Source organism: Arvicanthis niloticus, chromosome 17 (genome assembly GCF_011762505.2).
Source record: "Arvicanthis niloticus isolate mArvNil1 chromosome 17, mArvNil1.pat.X, whole genome shotgun sequence".
NCBI lineage: Eukaryota > Metazoa > Chordata > Mammalia > Rodentia > Muridae > Arvicanthis > Arvicanthis niloticus.
This window is the reverse complement of record NC_047674.1, coordinates 44,110,737-44,128,945: the sequence shown is the minus strand read 5'-3', so window position 1 is coordinate 44,128,945 and position 18,209 is coordinate 44,110,737. Positions and strand designations below refer to the sequence as shown.

At 36.9% G+C, this 18,209-nt stretch overlaps 1 protein-coding gene across 3 annotated transcripts in view; it reads right to left on the bottom strand.

The window, feature by feature from the left end:
• The window catches only part of Kcnq5 (potassium voltage-gated channel subfamily Q member 5), a 539,505-nt gene that overhangs the window by 375,277 nt on the left and 146,019 nt on the right, over window positions 1–18,209 (bottom strand). The gene's annotated exons all lie outside the window — the stretch shown is intronic.

Here is an 18,209-nt window from a genome sequence, read left to right as displayed (position 1 = left end):
CTATAGCCTGAAAAACATCACTTGTGATCCATTCTGATGAGATGATGCAAAGAACGTGAGCAGCAGAGGACATTAACTGAACCTTCATGATGATGTGCATGCCCCTTCATCTCTAGAAGTCAGCTTTCAAAAGATAGCCTCTGATTCAGAAAGCACAGAAAATGTTCCCCTGGGGGAGGAAAGCATAAAACCTTCTGTCATGATTCCTTCTATCTGCTGTATCTGTTTCAGAGATGACTATCAACTGAGTTTTCCCAGTATAGGGAATAATGGATGCTGACTGTGACCTCAGGCGGCTTATTTGGCACCCAGGCTGACTCCCATGGCCCTACCTTCCTTGAAAATTTTGAAATCCTCTGAAGTGTCTTTGCTTGGGTGGTGTCACAAGCAGTGCTATCATGCATGGAATGTGAGGAAAGAGATGCAATCTTATTTCTGTATCAACAGATCATTTTCAGTGAAAACTCGGAACAGCCAGGAGAACCAGACATGGTATTCTTATTATCTCTCAGTCAATACAAAATGGTAGCATGCTGTTTTAAAAAATAACTGGATATCAGCTTCTCATAGTTGGAGTTGTGGAAGGTAGTCTGAACACTATACATCAAAATGAAAAACATGTTTATGCTCCTGATAGCTTTGCTGTTCCCTCTTCCGTCTTAACCTCAAAGTTATGACTAAGCATGTCCAAAGAGGCAGTTTATTTTTATAGCCATGCTTACAGAGAGCCAAAATGGCGCCCAAAAGACTTTTTCCCCTCTAATTGCTTGCAGTCATAATTCGTGATGATGACATCAGAGTTTCATGGGGGTGTTTTCAAAAACAAGCACTTCCTTTTTCAAAGCCACACACCGTAGAAGAGACAGAAGACTGTTCTCTATAGACCTGCTGTTTTGAAACTTTCAGTATAACACTGTAAGAAACAGACTTTTTTTTTTTTTTTTTTTTTTGGTCAGATACTAAGATTTACAATTTCTGGTTCTTCAATCTCTAAAGGAAAAGAATACTGGATGTGAGAGCAGAATATAGTAGAATATTCTTTATTTTTAAAATTTTTATTTTCTTTTAATTAGGTGCATTCACAAGTTTATGTGTTGGTGTGGCCATGTTAGTATTGGTGCTTGTGAAGACCAGAAAGTTCTGGATCCCTGAAGCTGAAATTATAGTCTGTTGTGAGTGGCTATGTGTAGGTACTAGGAACTGAGCTTGGGTCTCCTGTAAAAGCAACATATGCTATTTATTTCTGAGCCATCTCAAAGTCCCCTATATGGTATGCACTCTATATAACAGGATGACTGTTTCTCTTCACTTTTTGCAGAGAAGAATTTCTTTTCTCAATAGGTTAGAGAAAATGAATGGAAACATGGACAGTATCCTACATGAACTGCACACTTTTCCAAATGATTCAGAAAGCTCACTGATGTTAAACATGCTTAATCATCAGGGACATGCAAATGGTAACTACTTTGAAATTTCATCTTGTACCCATCAGAATGACTAAAATCAATGAAACAAGTGACAGTTTACACGGTTGAAGATGTTGAGCAAAGGGAAGACTAATCCTTTCATTGTGAGAGTGCAAACTTGTAAGATCCATTTTGGAAGTCAGTGTGGCTGTTCCTCAGGAAGACAGGAATCCATTTACCTCAAAATCTAGATATACCTTGGACAACATACACTAAAAAGACACTTAATCCTACCCTAGGGACACTGGATCAACTATGTTCACTGTGGCTTTATTAATAATAGATAACAATTAGAAACAACTTAGGTGTCCTCCACCAGAAGAATGGATAAAGAAAACATGGCACTGTCTTCCTTTGGTTTGCTATTGAAATGATGAAATATCATGACTAAAAACAAGTTGGTGAGGAAAGCATGTATTTGGCTTAGACTTTCACATCATAGTTCATCATTTGAATGAAGCCAGGACAGGAACTCAAACAGGGCAATATCCTTGAGGCAGGAGCTGATGAAGAGGCACGGAAGGGGTTGTAGCTTACTGGCTTGCTCATCATGACTTGCTCAGCCTGCTTTCTGATAAAACCCAGGTTTACCACCCCAATGGATTAAAGATGGATCTTCTCATCTCAAAAGATATGAATTAAACTTTATTTTTCCACCTTAAATCTGGATTAGAAGTGAGTCTTCCCACTTCAAATGATTTAATTAAAAAAAAAAAAAAAAAAAAAAAAAAAAAACCCTCACAGCTATGCTTAGCAATTTAGGTTTTAGCAATTCCAGATGTAGTGAAGTTGACAACCAAGAATAGTCACCACAGGTACATTTTCACAATGGGATATTAGTCTGTTTTTAAAAACAAATGAAATCATGCAATTTTCAAGTCAATGAATAGACCTAAAAAATCATCCTGAGATAACCCAGACCCAAAAAGAGATGTATGATATGTTTTTTCTCTTATAGGTGGATATTAGCTATTAAGTCAATGATAACCAAGTATGATATAAAATAAGGGATTGGGGGTCCTATGTGGGGAGAACACAGATATCACTGGTAAAGAGAAATAGAATAGATGGTTATGGGTGAATGGGGGACTGGTATGAGTGTTCAAATGGAGAAAGGGAGGGAAGAGGAGGATTAAGTGAGGTAATACAGGGACCAAAAAGGGAATACAGGTAGTGACAGCTAAAATTAAGGGCCATTTGAGGGATAGTGTAGAACCTAATACAGTAGAAGCTTCATAAAATATATACATACGTGAGAATGATCTAAATGAAATCAACAACTAATGTGGGAAATGGAGCCACAGTCAAACAGCTTTTATCACCAAATGGATCTTCCATTACTGGGAATAGTTACATATAACTGAGTTGTTGGTGAAAGCTGCCCAATGAGAATCTCACCTAAAACTCTGATTATTGCCATGACTATAGGTTGCTGTCCACAAACAAACTGCAAGGCCTCATTTCTGAAGACAACACCCACATAACTCGCTGAACATGGAGAAGTTGAGCTGGTAACTACATAAAACCTTTACCTCTACAGTCTAGCATCTTTGGTAGAGGAAGGTTCTCTGCATGCTACCAAAAGAAAAATGTAACCACTAACCCAAACACAAATGCTTCGATCTGAAATGCTATCCTACTTGCAAGATATGTGCTAATGCCATGGCACAAGGTTTGTGGGAGTGACCAATCATTATCTGATTTCACTGAAGGCCCATTTTATGTGATGGAACCCACACCTGACATTGCGTGGGTGACCAACAACTTGAGACTACATAGCCCAGGGTCCTAGGATAAAACCAAATATTACTGTTCTAAAAACAAACAAATAATCCCCCCCAAACAAAGTAGGAATAATATGACTTCTACATACATTCTGCTATACACATAGATCAGTGCCTTGCTCAGTCATTATCAGAGAAGCTTCCTTCTACGACAGATGGGAATAAATACAGAGACTTACAGCCAGACATTATGAAGAGAGTGAGAGACCTTGGCACACTCAGCCCTCAATGAGATGTCTCCATGAAATCCCTCCCCTCAGAGCTCAGAGAATCCTGTAGAAGAGGAAGCCAAGAGAGTATAAGAGACAGATGGGATGGGAGCCACCAAGAGAACAAGATCCTCTAAATCAACATGATCAACACACAAATAAACCAACAGAAACATAAGAGAACCACATAGGGCCTGCATGGGCCTGCATCAGTTCTCTAACTGGTCCTAGAGCTGAAAATAAAGTGGGTACATCCTGCATGCCTAGTTCAAAAGCCATCTCAAGTTGCTAACCACTTGAAAATGAAAATTTAGTTTTCTCTCAAGGGAGTTTCTTTGGGGAAACAAATTACTCTTAAGGTTAGGCTGTATGTTCAGCAGTTGGTGCCAACAGAAAACAAACTCAATGGCAAGTATGGAAAACAACAAGAAGAACAAGAACATATAAAGAATTCATTGTTAAGGGGCATTTATGTGTAGGAGTCTGGAAAGGAACAATCTGCTCTTTCAGACGAAGTGAAATGACAAACATTCAATGGAGTGGTAGCTATGGTCTGTGAGCTGATTTAACTGGAACAAAGTTTAATGACATATTAGCTTGATCCCCATGTGTAGTAAACATTTACTGCCCATGGTATATAATGAAACCATTGGGTAAAACCTTTTATCGGAGGTTGTTTCCTAATCATTCAGCGTCATTAGCAGTCACAACAGAGGCAAACAGGAATGGTGACATGTGCCTCTAAAAATACTGCTTATTGGCAACTGCCTTCTGGAAGAAGTATTTTGTGTTCATTGGAACCATTAGCATGTGAGTGAAATTTTCCAGCAGTCTACAAAAATACCAGGACCACATCAAGAGCACATCTGAGAAGTTTAGAAAAGCTAGGAGTAGGAGACATTAGCCAGCAGTGTATCTCAGCTATCTGGTCAGAGTGGCTGTCACTAAATGTCTGTTGTCTTGACATAATTAGATTAAACTGCAGAGAAGGCTGTGTGATATTTCCATCAAATATGGTCATCACCCAGCCCACTCAGATTATTGTTTTTACACATGTTCTTCTGTGTACAAGGTTTCGCCATGTCAACATGGATATGATTCAGAAAATGTGGTGGCACTTTGACAGTCATTCTTCACACACCACCTGGTTTGGGAAAGTTTCCTTGCAAGTGCCAGGGCACCAGACATAAAAATAATATAATAAAATAAAAATAAAAAAGGGCCTTTCACTTTCTCCAAATTTAAATAATTTTTTTTTTTTAAAATGGGTATAGTGAGGAAGTCATTAGGATGAGAAACATAAGGAATGAGAGTAAATTTATGGATAATTAAAAGGTAATAGGCTTTGGTGATGGCATTGCTTCATGTGGGGACATGGACTCTTAAAGGTATGTTTTGATTTAGTTGGTGCAATGCATATTACAGAAGGAAAATATCAACTTTATGATGATCTTCTCTGTTTTTCCCCCAGAGAACTCTGTTTGGAGAATGTACTTGGTCTGAATGAATGTACTGAATGTCCTGAAGTAGCATTAAAAATTGGGCTCCAACATTTTTTGTGTATTGTTACATGCCTTTGAATTTGCTCCATCTCTCCTCACTTTCTCTGTTATTGGCCACACTGACAAGGTCTTTCAAATTCTACCCTGCCCCAGTCAACCCTCCCCTCTACTGCGGGGAAGCACATGTATTGTTCCCTGTGTTTCCCACCACATCTTCTGTGGTAATGCCAACATCCTCAGGATAAAGTCCGAGTTATTTAATAATCTGAGTTTCTTTGTTCTATGTTTCTACACATTCTGAATGCTATATTATCACCACTAGCCCTCGAAACTTTGTTCTCTTGGTCTGTGGGTCTTCCAACCTGACTTGCCATTGCTTTGAATATTTTGGAATCCTGACAGCCTACTGTCTAGAGCAGGTCTTCATCACTCATCTATTCTCTTCATAGGTATCACTTCCATAGGATTGATGTTGATGAGAGCCCCCGACAGCAATCAGCATTAGTTTGTCTCATGTCTCACCAACACATGTGAAAATGCTAAATAACAATGACTCAGAGACTCAGAGACTTCTAAACTATGGAGCCTCATCAGCTCACCATTTCTGAGTTGGGCTGTGCCTGAATATCTACTTGATGTGATCCCCCAGGCAAGTTGTGATGTTTTGCACACATCACACTTCCCCGAACATTGCTTCAAGGAAGACAAAGAAGAAAGTCCGTGAAAAGTGCCAGCCTTGTGAAGTCATTGGCTGACTTTACAAAATCAGCCAACAACTACATAGGGAGAGGAGACTCTTCAAGAGAGCTGCCTGCAAGTCGTACACTAAACTCCAGGGATGTGGCTTTAATGAGTCCCCATGGATGCTGTGATGGGCTTTTCAGTGATGTAGCTGCTCAAGTTACTGATGTTCTTGTAATACAGATATGCCTATTTATTCACTAAGCTAGACTTCAGGGAAATCATTACATTTTTTATCTCTCATGATTGCACAGTTTTGTTAGAATACACTTTATTTACATCCCTCCAGGAAGAGTCACACAAAGGTGATCATGAGAGGCTGATTTTTTCCTATGAAAGTTCTAGACTCCAAGCTATTTGCTTGTTATATGCTACTGTACCTGTAGTTAAATAATCACAGGTGTGTCCTGCAGCTCCCATAATTTCGACTTGGCCTGTAACTTCTGAGTCACTATTCCTGTTTCCCCAAATCAGTTTCATTTCCGTACTTTGAATGATGAAGCCTGAAGTAGAACTCACAAACTCTCGCTGGAAGTCCATCTGAAGCATTTAGAAGGTAAGGGCAGCATGTGAAAGTGATTAATGTTCATGAATGAAGACTACCGAAGGGAAAGGACACTCATTGTGTTGCTCCATCAGACTCTTAGAAAAGCCAATGATCATTAATATGAAGCAAAGGAACTAAGAACCAAAATGACAAGCAATGGCAGCATTATTTGTCATCTTGTCAGATTAGGTCCGTCTAGATTCAGAGTGCCTATATCCATCAATGTAATAATGCAATTTGCTAATGATAATTATTGGTACTTAGTCATTAATTGATGCTTCTTTTACTATTAGTGCTTCCACATTTAATAATGAATCACAGCTAAATTTTACATTACAAAGTAATTATTATCTGAATTCTTTCTTCTATAAAGTCTTCATTTATATTATTACTTGAAAACTTACCTCCTCTATATTGCACAGATCTCATAGTTAAGACATCAGTAAAAGTGGCAATAGTGTAAATGTGCTCTAAGTTGCAGCCAAACTTTGAATATTGGATTTCACAATATACAGGGAATTATGTTTGTGAGTCAGTAATTTCTCTTTGAAGTCTGTCCTAAGGAAATAACCTAAGGTATATAAATAATATACCTTATATAAGGTGTATAAATAATATACCTTATATTTATATAAGGTATATAAATAATATACATATAGGATCACAGAGATGTAAAGTGATTTCAGCACAGAGACACACACCATTTAAATATTAAAAATATGTGAGAAACTAGAATGAATCAAACCGTTAAGTATTAGTGAATTTCCACGTTATGAATCATTACCAATGGTTAAGAATAAGACTTGCCAATAATATTAAATACTGAAAATAAATGATAATGTTTAAAAATCAAGTGAGTATAAATAATCCACACATTTTGACAAAAGATGGAAAAACACATTCATTGACAATATCAGCAAGAAATACACTTGGACATTAAAAGGCACAGTGTTCATGGGGGCCAGGGGAAACTTCTTATCCCATACTTTCCTCATTTTCTGAATTGTATTTAATAGTCCCATAGCTTTTATAGTAGATAAGATATATGAGGAATAAACACATCTCTAAGGGCTTTGCTTAGAGTCTAAGCCTTAGATTATATCTGGACTTTTTCTCGTGGAACACACATTTTGCAATTTTACCCACCTTATTTCTTGAGACAAGTAGCTTCATAAATATTGACTGGAATGTGGCTCTATTTCTTTTTTAAGGACATAAGGGGCTTGCCTGCATTATCCTCACAGCTGTATGTCGTTATTTTTTTTCCATTTTCCACTCCATCCTATCACTCTCTCCCAACACTCTTCCTCACTCTTGATGATTCCTTCTATCTTCTCAATAGTACTCACCTTCTGTTTTAATGCTATACATACACCCTTCTTCTCTGTTCAAATTTCTTTCCTCTCTCTCACAGTTCTCTTTCTCCTGTTCTTCCTACCCCCCAAGTCCCCCAAATTCAAGTCAAGTTTCTACATATAAGAAAAATATGTTTGTCTTTCTGAGTCTGGATTATTGTAGTTAACATAATAATATCTAGTTGTATTCATTTTCCTTCATATATCACAATTAAATTTTTATGTGTATTAACAAAACCTCATTATGTATACGTACTACATTTTTTTACCCACTTGTTGGTTGATTGACATTTATGTTGATTTCATTTTGAAGCTATTGTGCATGGTGCAGGTGTACAAAGAAATGCTGCTATATCTGTGATGGTATTTAGAGTCCTCTATATATGTAGTCAGGACTGGTATAGCTACATCATTCAGTACATCCCATATTGGGTAATTCTATTTTCAGTGGTTTTGAGGAATCCATACATAGACATGCACAATGGTTATCCCACTTTCCCCTCACCAGAATTAAACATGGATACTTTCCCCCACATCCTCACCAGCATCTGTCTCATTTCTTTTCGTATTGATACATATTCTGACCGGGATGAGAATAAATCCAGTTTTAGTTGCCATTCCTCGATGACCAAATATGTTGGACCCATTTTCAAATGTTTATTGTTCGTTTGTATTTCTTGTTTGGTAAAACACTAAAACCATCTGTCAGAACATTCCATTTTATGTTACTAAATGTGATTAGTAACTAATGTCACAGGATGAGGACCCTTATTGATACCAAGTAAGCAAGAAGATACTTATATGGAATAAAATAAAGAGGGGACTTGTTTGCTGCTATGGATATTATTGAGTTAAAATGGAAGTACACCAGCAAAGACATAGATAAAGTCAAAACCCAAGATGTGCTGATGCATTGGGCTTCTCTTCCTTTCCTGCTCTTCCTGTGTGTTTCTGTCTCAGGGAAGAAGTAACAGATATTTCTTCAAAAAGAAGAAGAACAAGGTCATGAAAATATGGCTTAAAATAAGTAGGCTTACACTTAGGAGACTAACTTTTTGCAAGCTTCTTTTTCTTCTTCTTAAACAAACCTCAAATTGTTCACTGAAAAAATGCTGGATTTCTATTTCTCACAAACAAAAGCAACTGTAAGAATGAAGAATCTTTTCTTCAAAGAGCTCTGAAGAGCTACTTCTGGAAAATAAAAAAATAAAAATACTCACTGCATTAAATATTTGATTGAAAAATTAACAAAATGAAGAGTCCCTGATGGCTAACACGGCATCAGGGCTAATATAGATGATACTCTGTGAACACACTCTCAGAATAATGCTGTCTTTCCTTGAAAGTTTCCACAAAATGAAAGCATTTACTCTGTGTTGGGCATTCAGAATTTAAAGGAAAATTTTAATGAGACTAATATGTAGTACAAATCCAATGTCTGCAACGAATATAGTGGTACTGGCACCTTGGAGAAGGCTCTCTGGTACCAACTATATGTTTAAGACTTAGAACATTAATTATAAAGGTCTTGGAAAATGGTCCCAGAAGTTCAGGTCTTAGAGGATACACTCATCACTGTATAATATGCTCTAAAGTGTATATTCATCTATACTAGACCTTGAGATGTACAACTTTTAGAACTTTGCAAAGAGGTAATATGGAGACTGTCTCCAAGTATCTGTGGTTAATTTACATCTTTCCTGAGTTTACTACATAGATTTTTATTAGCACAAATTAAAATCATGAACTTGGTTGCTAAAGTAAAAGGAGAACAAACACAGGCAACATTTCTTAAAAGTGAAAATAGTGTTAGGAGACCGGCTTTTTCTTTCCTACACGAGGGATAGAACTGATTCAAATAGCTAATTTTATCATCACATTAAGTTCAGGATTGTTTATTTCTTGGTAGAAAAATGTGTGGGTGAGATAAAAGTGCTGCCAGTATTTTGCTGCATAGGGGAAGACAGGTCAAATAATACTTCATTAGGAAGTGTATCTTTACTCCTAGAAACTCAAACTGTAATTCAGAGAGCACAACATGGGTGGGCGATAGGGTAGTTTTTCTCTAATAATTATTTATTAGCCTGGTCATTATGGGCACATGAAAAGAAATGTACAAAGACAAACTATTAACAACTAGCATAAACTGTGCCCTGCTTTAAGCGAAATTTCAAGGCACCACAGAAATCCAGTGGTTAAAACACTAAATAACATGCAATAAAATTAGACACCCATCTTTTAAAGATAACTCTGTCTTAGGTATTATTTAGATGGACACAACTCTATGTCTTTGTTTGACCATATGGAAAAAATTTATGAAGTTGCCGAGACAATAAAATGCATGCAGAACTCGTAACTCGATTCAAGGAACATACTTGGTTATCTATTTCATTCCTTATCAGGACTCTGGGGCAGTTCCCATGTTAAGGAGGACTGTGTCAATAGCCTCATGCTATTGCATCCTCATGTAAGTTTCAAGCTATGGTTTCTATTCACCAGTCAAATAAGCTATAGATAGCTGTGTAGATGTGGTTTATAATGCTCACCACACCACTTTGAGTGAAGTAGTTTACCTTGATCAGAAGTAGGGCTCATCCAACCAATCCAACCATCTGACAACCCTGATCAAAGCTGAGCATTACCTCATGAATTCTGAACCAATATTTTCTGCTTGAAAGTCTAAAGCCTGGTACATTTTTCTGGAGATTTCAGAGTCATCTGCATCCATATTTGTACATGCTGTGCCCCTGAGACTAATCTCACTCTCCCTTTCTTGACTGTTTGTGATTTTCTGTTTGTTTATTTCTATTTCTCCTTCTCTTTTTACATATGATAAATAATATCTCAATCCCACATCTCTAGAAACCACTAGATGTCAGAACTTTCTTTCCCATTTATAAAATTATATGTCAATTTTAAGAAATAGCCCATATATTATGTATTTACTGTAAACCCTCAGCTTTTGCTTCTTGTAAGGTATTGGGAGGCAAGGGAAGAATATGTATTCCCCATCACCTTGTGGGCTAGAAGCTTAACAGAAGAGAAAGATAATCTACAATCCTCTATAGATGCATACTCCCCCAGGACCTACCTACCTACCTACCTATCCTACCACAAGGCCTCAACACCTTAACATCTATTGTCTGTGTCCCACTTCTGCTATCCTGGAGACCAAATTTGTAATACATGGACCTTGACAACAGTCCATATCCAAACTATACCATGATACAATATTTGAATCTCATTTTCTTGTTATTTATTTATATCATAAATGGCCATTGCAGCTAATGCAAAAAGTCACCATGCTAGAAAAATGAAATGCCAGCTTCCTAATGTGAACGCTATCAGATTCACAGGGTTAAAACCATCATTGTACTAAATGATATCAGTATAAAAACATCATAATTGGCTGTGCTCTGATAGTTTGCTAAAAGGGAATCATTTGGAATGAAACTATACATAACTGCCTTGACTTTGGCATCAGCAGTACCACTGTCTGAACCAAATGCACTCAGGAGGGAAAATAAGATGCTGTGGCATCAATTGCTAATGGAACTATAACAAATAGCATTTTTAAGTAAGATTTTGATGTTTCAGGCATGGTGGCTCACACTTAGAGTGACACCACACCACGTGAGAGGGTTGAGACAGGAGTACCTAGGAAGAGTTTGAGGCTACCTACTGAGTCCCAGATTAGTTTAGGCTACAGTGTAAGACCTTGACTTTAAAACATTACACAAACACACACACACACACACACACACACACACACACAGAGCTTTAAAATGGTATAGTTTGTAATGATTATAAGTTTTGATATAATATTCTGTACTGATTACTATAATTCAAAATAGATATATTAGAGATAATCTTCAGATTCATAAAAAACCATTTCCATGAACTTTCCTGAGACTATCATAATTATTTCTGATTCCTTAAGGAAATCAGCATTAACATCTTTAGCAAACCAAAAAGGCCATGAGTTCATAGAAATTGCAAAGTGTCATCTGCTTTCTGTGGTCCATGTTCTTCCTTAAGTTAAGCCTCATCTGCCTGGGAATAATCTCATTATATTCAATGAACGGATTTACTTTTCTCTCTATTTGCCCTTTAATCCTATTATAGTATCTAGCTGTATTTCAATTTTTGACCTTTGGAGTTTTAAAAATCAGTATTTCTTATAAAATTTAATAATATGGCCTTAAATATGACTAAGCCCTCTAGTTACCTTGCGTCCTTAAATAAGCTTTCATGGGTGAGTGAAATCACCATCATCCTGTGATTCCTAGTCATGAGGCAAATGAAGAGTCTGGTCACCAGCACAGGAATGTGTACTGTACAACATACTCAGCAGGTTGGAGAGCAATCTTCTTTATTTACACATAACCTGCAAGTCTAAGTGTCTCCATGACAGCTACACTGCCAAGGTCTCAGATTCATGCTGCTCCAGGGCATTTTCAGAGATCAAGCCCCTACTTTTGGCTGTAGTGTCACAAGCCCTCATGAGCTGACAGGAGCGCTGTGCATTCACCACACACACACACACAGGTCTCTCTAGTTCTGAGATCTTATCTGACTTCTGGGGTTACAGTCACATAATTTTCAAATGTGTGTCAAAATTGGCAATAATAAAGCCTCAAATACCTATCTGCAAGACACCATTCGTTACTTCAGAATACATTTAATAGTTTAAAACACATTCCATAGATTATAGTGAAAAAGAAATGGATTACAGTAAGTACATGCAATTATTTGTATGCTCCTATGCTTAAGAAATGACTCTTTTCTGGAAACAGGTTATATTTATCAGCAGTAATTGGGACAAATCTTTTTCTTAGGTACCAAAATAAAAGATTGAAAAAGAGAAAGCAGGATTAATTTTCAATACATACTTTAAGATAGCTAGGTACAGAAAAGCAGAAATTTAATAAATGACAATATGACTAGTAAAAAAAGATAAGGTTTGATTTTTCAATTTTATATGAATTTTGGTAATAATTTCTCTCATCCAAGCTGAGGGTGCAGTTTCCAAAATATCCTTCAGATACATCATGAATATTTTTAATAAAATTTGGATTCATATTTTACACTAGTTTCCTCACGTGGCTTTAACTAGCATAGCATAAGCAGCTCTTGCTATCAGCAAGTCTCAGTTGAAAAGTGAGCTAACTCTCCAGAAACACTGAAAGTGATATTCAACTACATCATTTACAAAGTCTCTTTCGTCCCTAAAGATCTGTCATGCCCAAAATATGCAGCCTTAAAGAGGAGTAGGATTATTACATCGGTGCCTAGCCAACCATTATCAGAGAGGTTTCACCCTCCGTGATGGGAGCACATGCAAAACATTAGGCTGAGCTTGGGAACCCTGCAGAAGATGGGGAGGAAAGATTTTAGGAGTCACAGGGGTCAAGGACACCAGGAGAACACAGCCCATAGAATCAACTAAGCAGGGCTCATAGGGGCTCACAGGGACTGAAGCAAAAGATAAGGACCCTGCACCGATCTGATCTAGGTCCCCTGCATATGTTATAGTTTTCTAGCTTGGCCGTCCCATGGTTGAGACTCCAAAGTGTAGGAGTGGGGGCTGTCTCTGTTTGCTCCCACTTTGGGCACTTTTCATCTTACTGGAGCGCCTTGTCCAGCCTTGATATGAGGGTTTGTGCCTAGACTTATTGTAACTTGCTATGCCATGTTTAATTGGTACCCCTGGGAAGTCTGCTCTTTTCTGAAGGGAAATTTAAGAGGAGTAGATCTGGGCAAGAGGTGGGTAGTAAGAGAAAAAGGAGTAGAGGGAGAGGAAACTGCAGTTCGGAGTTCAGGTATGATAGAATAATAATAATAATTTAAAAACCAGAGTGGGATTAGTTTGATGTGAATGTGATACAGTAAATCTTTCTCACTTTTCTGAGGCCGTCAGCTATCGCTGACTACAGCATCCTATCTTCCCTCCTGAGTGCTTTTGGTTCAGGCTGTGGTGCTGCTGATGCTGAAGTCCTACATCTTCCCTCTCAGTTAAAAGAACATAAGGCCCATGGTCTTAGTCACACCAAATAGCATCAACCATTCCCACAAAACATAGCACTCTCTACAACCACAGCCACCGCCGCCGCCGCCACCACCACCACCACCACCACCACCACCACCACCACCACCACCACCATCACCACAGACGTGTGACCCTGATCCGTACAGGAAACAAACAATAAATTAAATTAAAATAAAAAACCATCTTGTTGCTTTGCTTAGTTTCATTCTAATGGCATAAGGATGTTTCAACATGGTACTTGGATAACAGCATGCTGTGATTGCTTTACAACAGATAATAAATGCAGAGCAAGCAGAGCAAAGGGTTAGATGCCAAATCAAAAGTTTCGGTTTTTAAAAATCTAGTTATGCCTGCAGCAAGTAATCTGTACAAAGTTTCCAATTAGATCAATGAACACAGTATCTTTTTATAAAATAGTTATAATCAGTATGCGAGTGTGAATACATGTGTGCATTTGTTTATGTGTTGGGGGTCTGTACGATTGCAGTTGTAGTAGTCAGAAGACAAGGTTTTAAATTGGTTCTCTCCTTCTATCATGCAGGTGCTGGGGACTGAACTCAGGTCTTCAGGCTTGGCAGTAGGCTGCTTTTCCAGTTGAACCACCTTTCTGCCAACTTATTTTTTTCTTGATTAAATCTGTCTCCTTATGTGTCTAAGTGTACTACCAAATTCTGCTATCAAGGGGCTTTATGATTCCAGTAATCTTTGATTTTATGACAATGACTGCAAAAGTGCTAACCTTTCAATGTGTGCATCCTTTCCTCCAAACTTAGCCTCTCTTTCTTGTTCAGATCTTTCCTACCCTAATACTACTCTGCCAAGTAAAAGACAAAATGCCTAGGCACACATTGTTCATTAAATATAAATCTCTAGCTGTATCTGGCCATTCTTAAAGGAAGGCAATCTATCATTTACCAAACTTATAATGGTTTGAGATTGGCACGACTAAAATATAATCAGGGAAATTATCTTTAGTGCTTAAAATTCCTAAGGCAATGTTGATCTATTAAAGGTCCTCTTTTGTCAGGTTTTAAAACTTTAACCAACTAATAACGTGTTCGTTAGAAAGAGTAATGTATTTTATTTCATATATACATCCTTTAAAAGACATTTTCTGTAAAATTATTATTGTATTGTCATTTTTAGCTTTTACTTCTTCCTTGTGTCTAGTTTATCTGAGAACTTTTAATTTTGTGTCCTTTTCAAATGCCTGAGATTTGGCTCAGTGAAGATACCATGTTTTGAAACAACTCCATATCTAAAAGAAGGTATAAACATATGCATAGCATTTCAACGTTCATTTATCACTTGCGAATGTGTCCCAAAAAAGCTATAAATAGGAAGCACGTGCGCACCAATGTGCACTGAGATTCATATGCATATAAATTCCTATATGCATCTACCATGATTTTTTTCAGATTTCATTATAATACATCTTTGTGAAAATTTCATAAACTACCCTAAATCAAGCATGTCAGCAATGCCAAGAGATTCATCTGCTCATCTCTTCTTTTTTTTTTCTCCTCACCAAGTGTCAAGCACCAACTTGGAATGTGGCACTCCAGGGTCACAATATTCAAATCATTTCCTAGTGACATGCACACAAATGAGGATATGCATTTGAAATGCTGGGCACAGGACCTGACACACAACTGCCTGGAATAAAGCTGATTCTCCCATTCCTATCCCCTTTCTTTTGTCTAGAGTGTGTACATGTACCGCTATCCTCCCCTTTGGAGGCACGATAGATTTTAGAATCACTCCTTATTTCACAATAGTCTTCCTTAAAAAAATTCTTGTTTTATAATTTCTTTATAATACAGTAAAAATAAACTAAGAAACAAGAGAAGGCAGTTCATGTTCATTTTTTCTCAAACCATAATTTACCCCCTGTAACATAAAAGAAAAAATATGAGGAAAAATATTAGGAAAGTAATTCATAGTAATAATGTATTTCAGACAGTAAATGTTTGGACAGGGTACTCCTGTTGAGAAGATTTAATTGAATTGTTGGGTGGTAGCACATAGACACAGAATCGTCTCGACTGCAGCTGCTGCAAATGTTTAATAATGTGGGCATGTTTTATTGGCAACTCAAATACCACAAGCTGTGCTGCTGTCGATGGCATATTTTTTAAAATGACAAAAAAAAAAAAAAAAAACCTCTCAGTAAAGTTTCAAGCAGAAGTAACTACTATATTCGTTGAAATCTTACAAAATTTATTACATATTTGAATTCTAATTATTTGCAAAGTGAAAATAAGTTTGAGTTCTGAACTCTATATGGTTATCTTTTAATTACATAAAAATCCAGTCAAGGATTCCACATGTATTACAGATAGCTGACTTCTACCCAGCAATTACAGCTACCTGAAGAGCCCTAGCCCACTTAAAAACATTCCCTGCAGCAAAGAAGCCCACATTCATGAGACTTTTTTTTTAAAAAGAAGGCATGCCTTATTTTGGCTTACATTTCACAGATCTAGTCCATCTTGGCATGGAAGCCAGGGTGGCAGGAGATTGAAACAGCTGGTCACATTGTGCTTGGAGTCAAGGAGCAGAAGGATGAACGTTTGCATTCAGCTCATTCTGGCTTTTTCATTCAGTCTAGCACATCAGCTCGTGCAGTGAAACCACTTGTATTTAGGATGGGTCTTTCCATCTCAATACATTACTCATTTAATTCCAAGCCACATACTTAGGCATGATAAAATGACCTTGTCCTGGGATAGCTTATTTTAACTTCAGAACTCACTTCAAATATCATTTTGCTACAAAGCTTTCATCAAGTATCCACCGGAGGAGCTAGTGTCACCCATTAGTGACTGTGTGGCACTCTCCGTTACTTTCTGAGATGAAACACTGTTCATTTTCTTCTCAGAATGTAAGAAGCTACTGTGTGCTCTTATTTATCGCGTTGTTGACTGTTTTCTGTCATTCTACAGTGGTAATGACTGGAATGTATTAAGTCTGTGCCTATCTTGTTAATCATTCTTACACTGGTTTTGTAATATCCTATTTCTGTCACAGAAGATGCTCAAGATTACAGCTCACTAATCAGGAGAACAATCATGCCTGGTATTAGAAATCCAGTCAACTACATAAAGCTAGTTAGGTCATAGATCTCATAGGAGAACCTATTAGTGCCAATTTACTAAACTAAATTAATTACTAAATATATTCTATACATTTGTCTTTATACACATTGATAAATGTAGCTCTTGTACCTCATCAAACTAAGTGTGGTGGGATGTGCCTATACTCCTATACATCTAGGAGCCAGAATCATTTAACCTTTAAACTTTCAATTAGACTGAGAAACAGAGGAAAATGCCACCTCAAGAAACAACCAAAACCCCAAACAATAACAAATGGTTGTCATACATTTCCTATGCACAAAGATTTTGTAGCAAAGAAACTAGAAACTATGGTTCTTATTTTCAAGACAAGAAAACTAAGAGTTGTCTTCATAGTATTTCAGATGAATGGAGACTTGAAAACCTTTTCTTTCAAATGAACTGAAAAATAATTTACAGGTAGAGTCTTAGGGAACAAGTTATTAATAACTAAAATATTAAATTCTAATGTAAGATGAGAAGAAAGACGTTGAAGCTAGTCATTTAGTTTGTCCATTTATAGTTTCAGAGTAAATATAAAACTAAATTTTATTTCCTGACATTTATATGTATATTTAAAAATGCATCATATTTTTAAAAGAAAAGGATTTAGTGGATGAAATACCTTCAATTTAATTTTTTCTATGTAAATTTTTTATTCTTTATTTTTATGTTTAGTGCTTTGTGCCTTATTAATCTTTGCTTTCTAAATGATTCTAAATAGAAAAACATTATGAAACTTATTTTTTATATTTAATCTGTGGTTCTACTTGAAGTTTAACTGATTTAGTTATTAACTTCATATGCATTGCATTCTGATCCCTCTAAAACACTGGAACATATCTCTCTTTCTTGCTCTTCCTCTCTCCCTCCCTTCCTCCTTCCTTCACTCCTTCCCTATCTCCTGCCCTTCAATCCTTCCTTCTTTCTTTCTTCTCTCTAACTTTTTCTCCCTCCTTCTCTTCCATCTTCCCACCTTGGAGTTGAATTCAGTGCCTCATTCTTAGAACTGTACTTGCAAAGAGTCTCAATGCCATCCTTCATATTTTTTTATTTACCCAGAGAAACTTTCTCCTCTGTGGAAGCTTATGTCATGGTCACTGCCATTCCACAGATTTCAAAAGACTAGATTTCAAGACTTAACATAGAACTTCTGAGCACATCTTTTAAAGTTCCAACAGTACTTTTTTTTAATGTTATTGCTTAAATCAACATGCAAGTTATCGCAAACATTTATCTTGACAAGTTGAGTCTAGTGCTAATTCTCTCTGGCCACTGTAGGATTCTCTCATCTCAATACTTTTCTATTTTCTTACTTTGGCTGTCACCCAAATCATTATAAAATGGTCTTTTGTGAAATGTAAGTTTATTCAGACCATCACTCCTATCCAAGGGATCACTACCACTCAGCTTCCAAATAGCTTAACAAAATAAAATGGC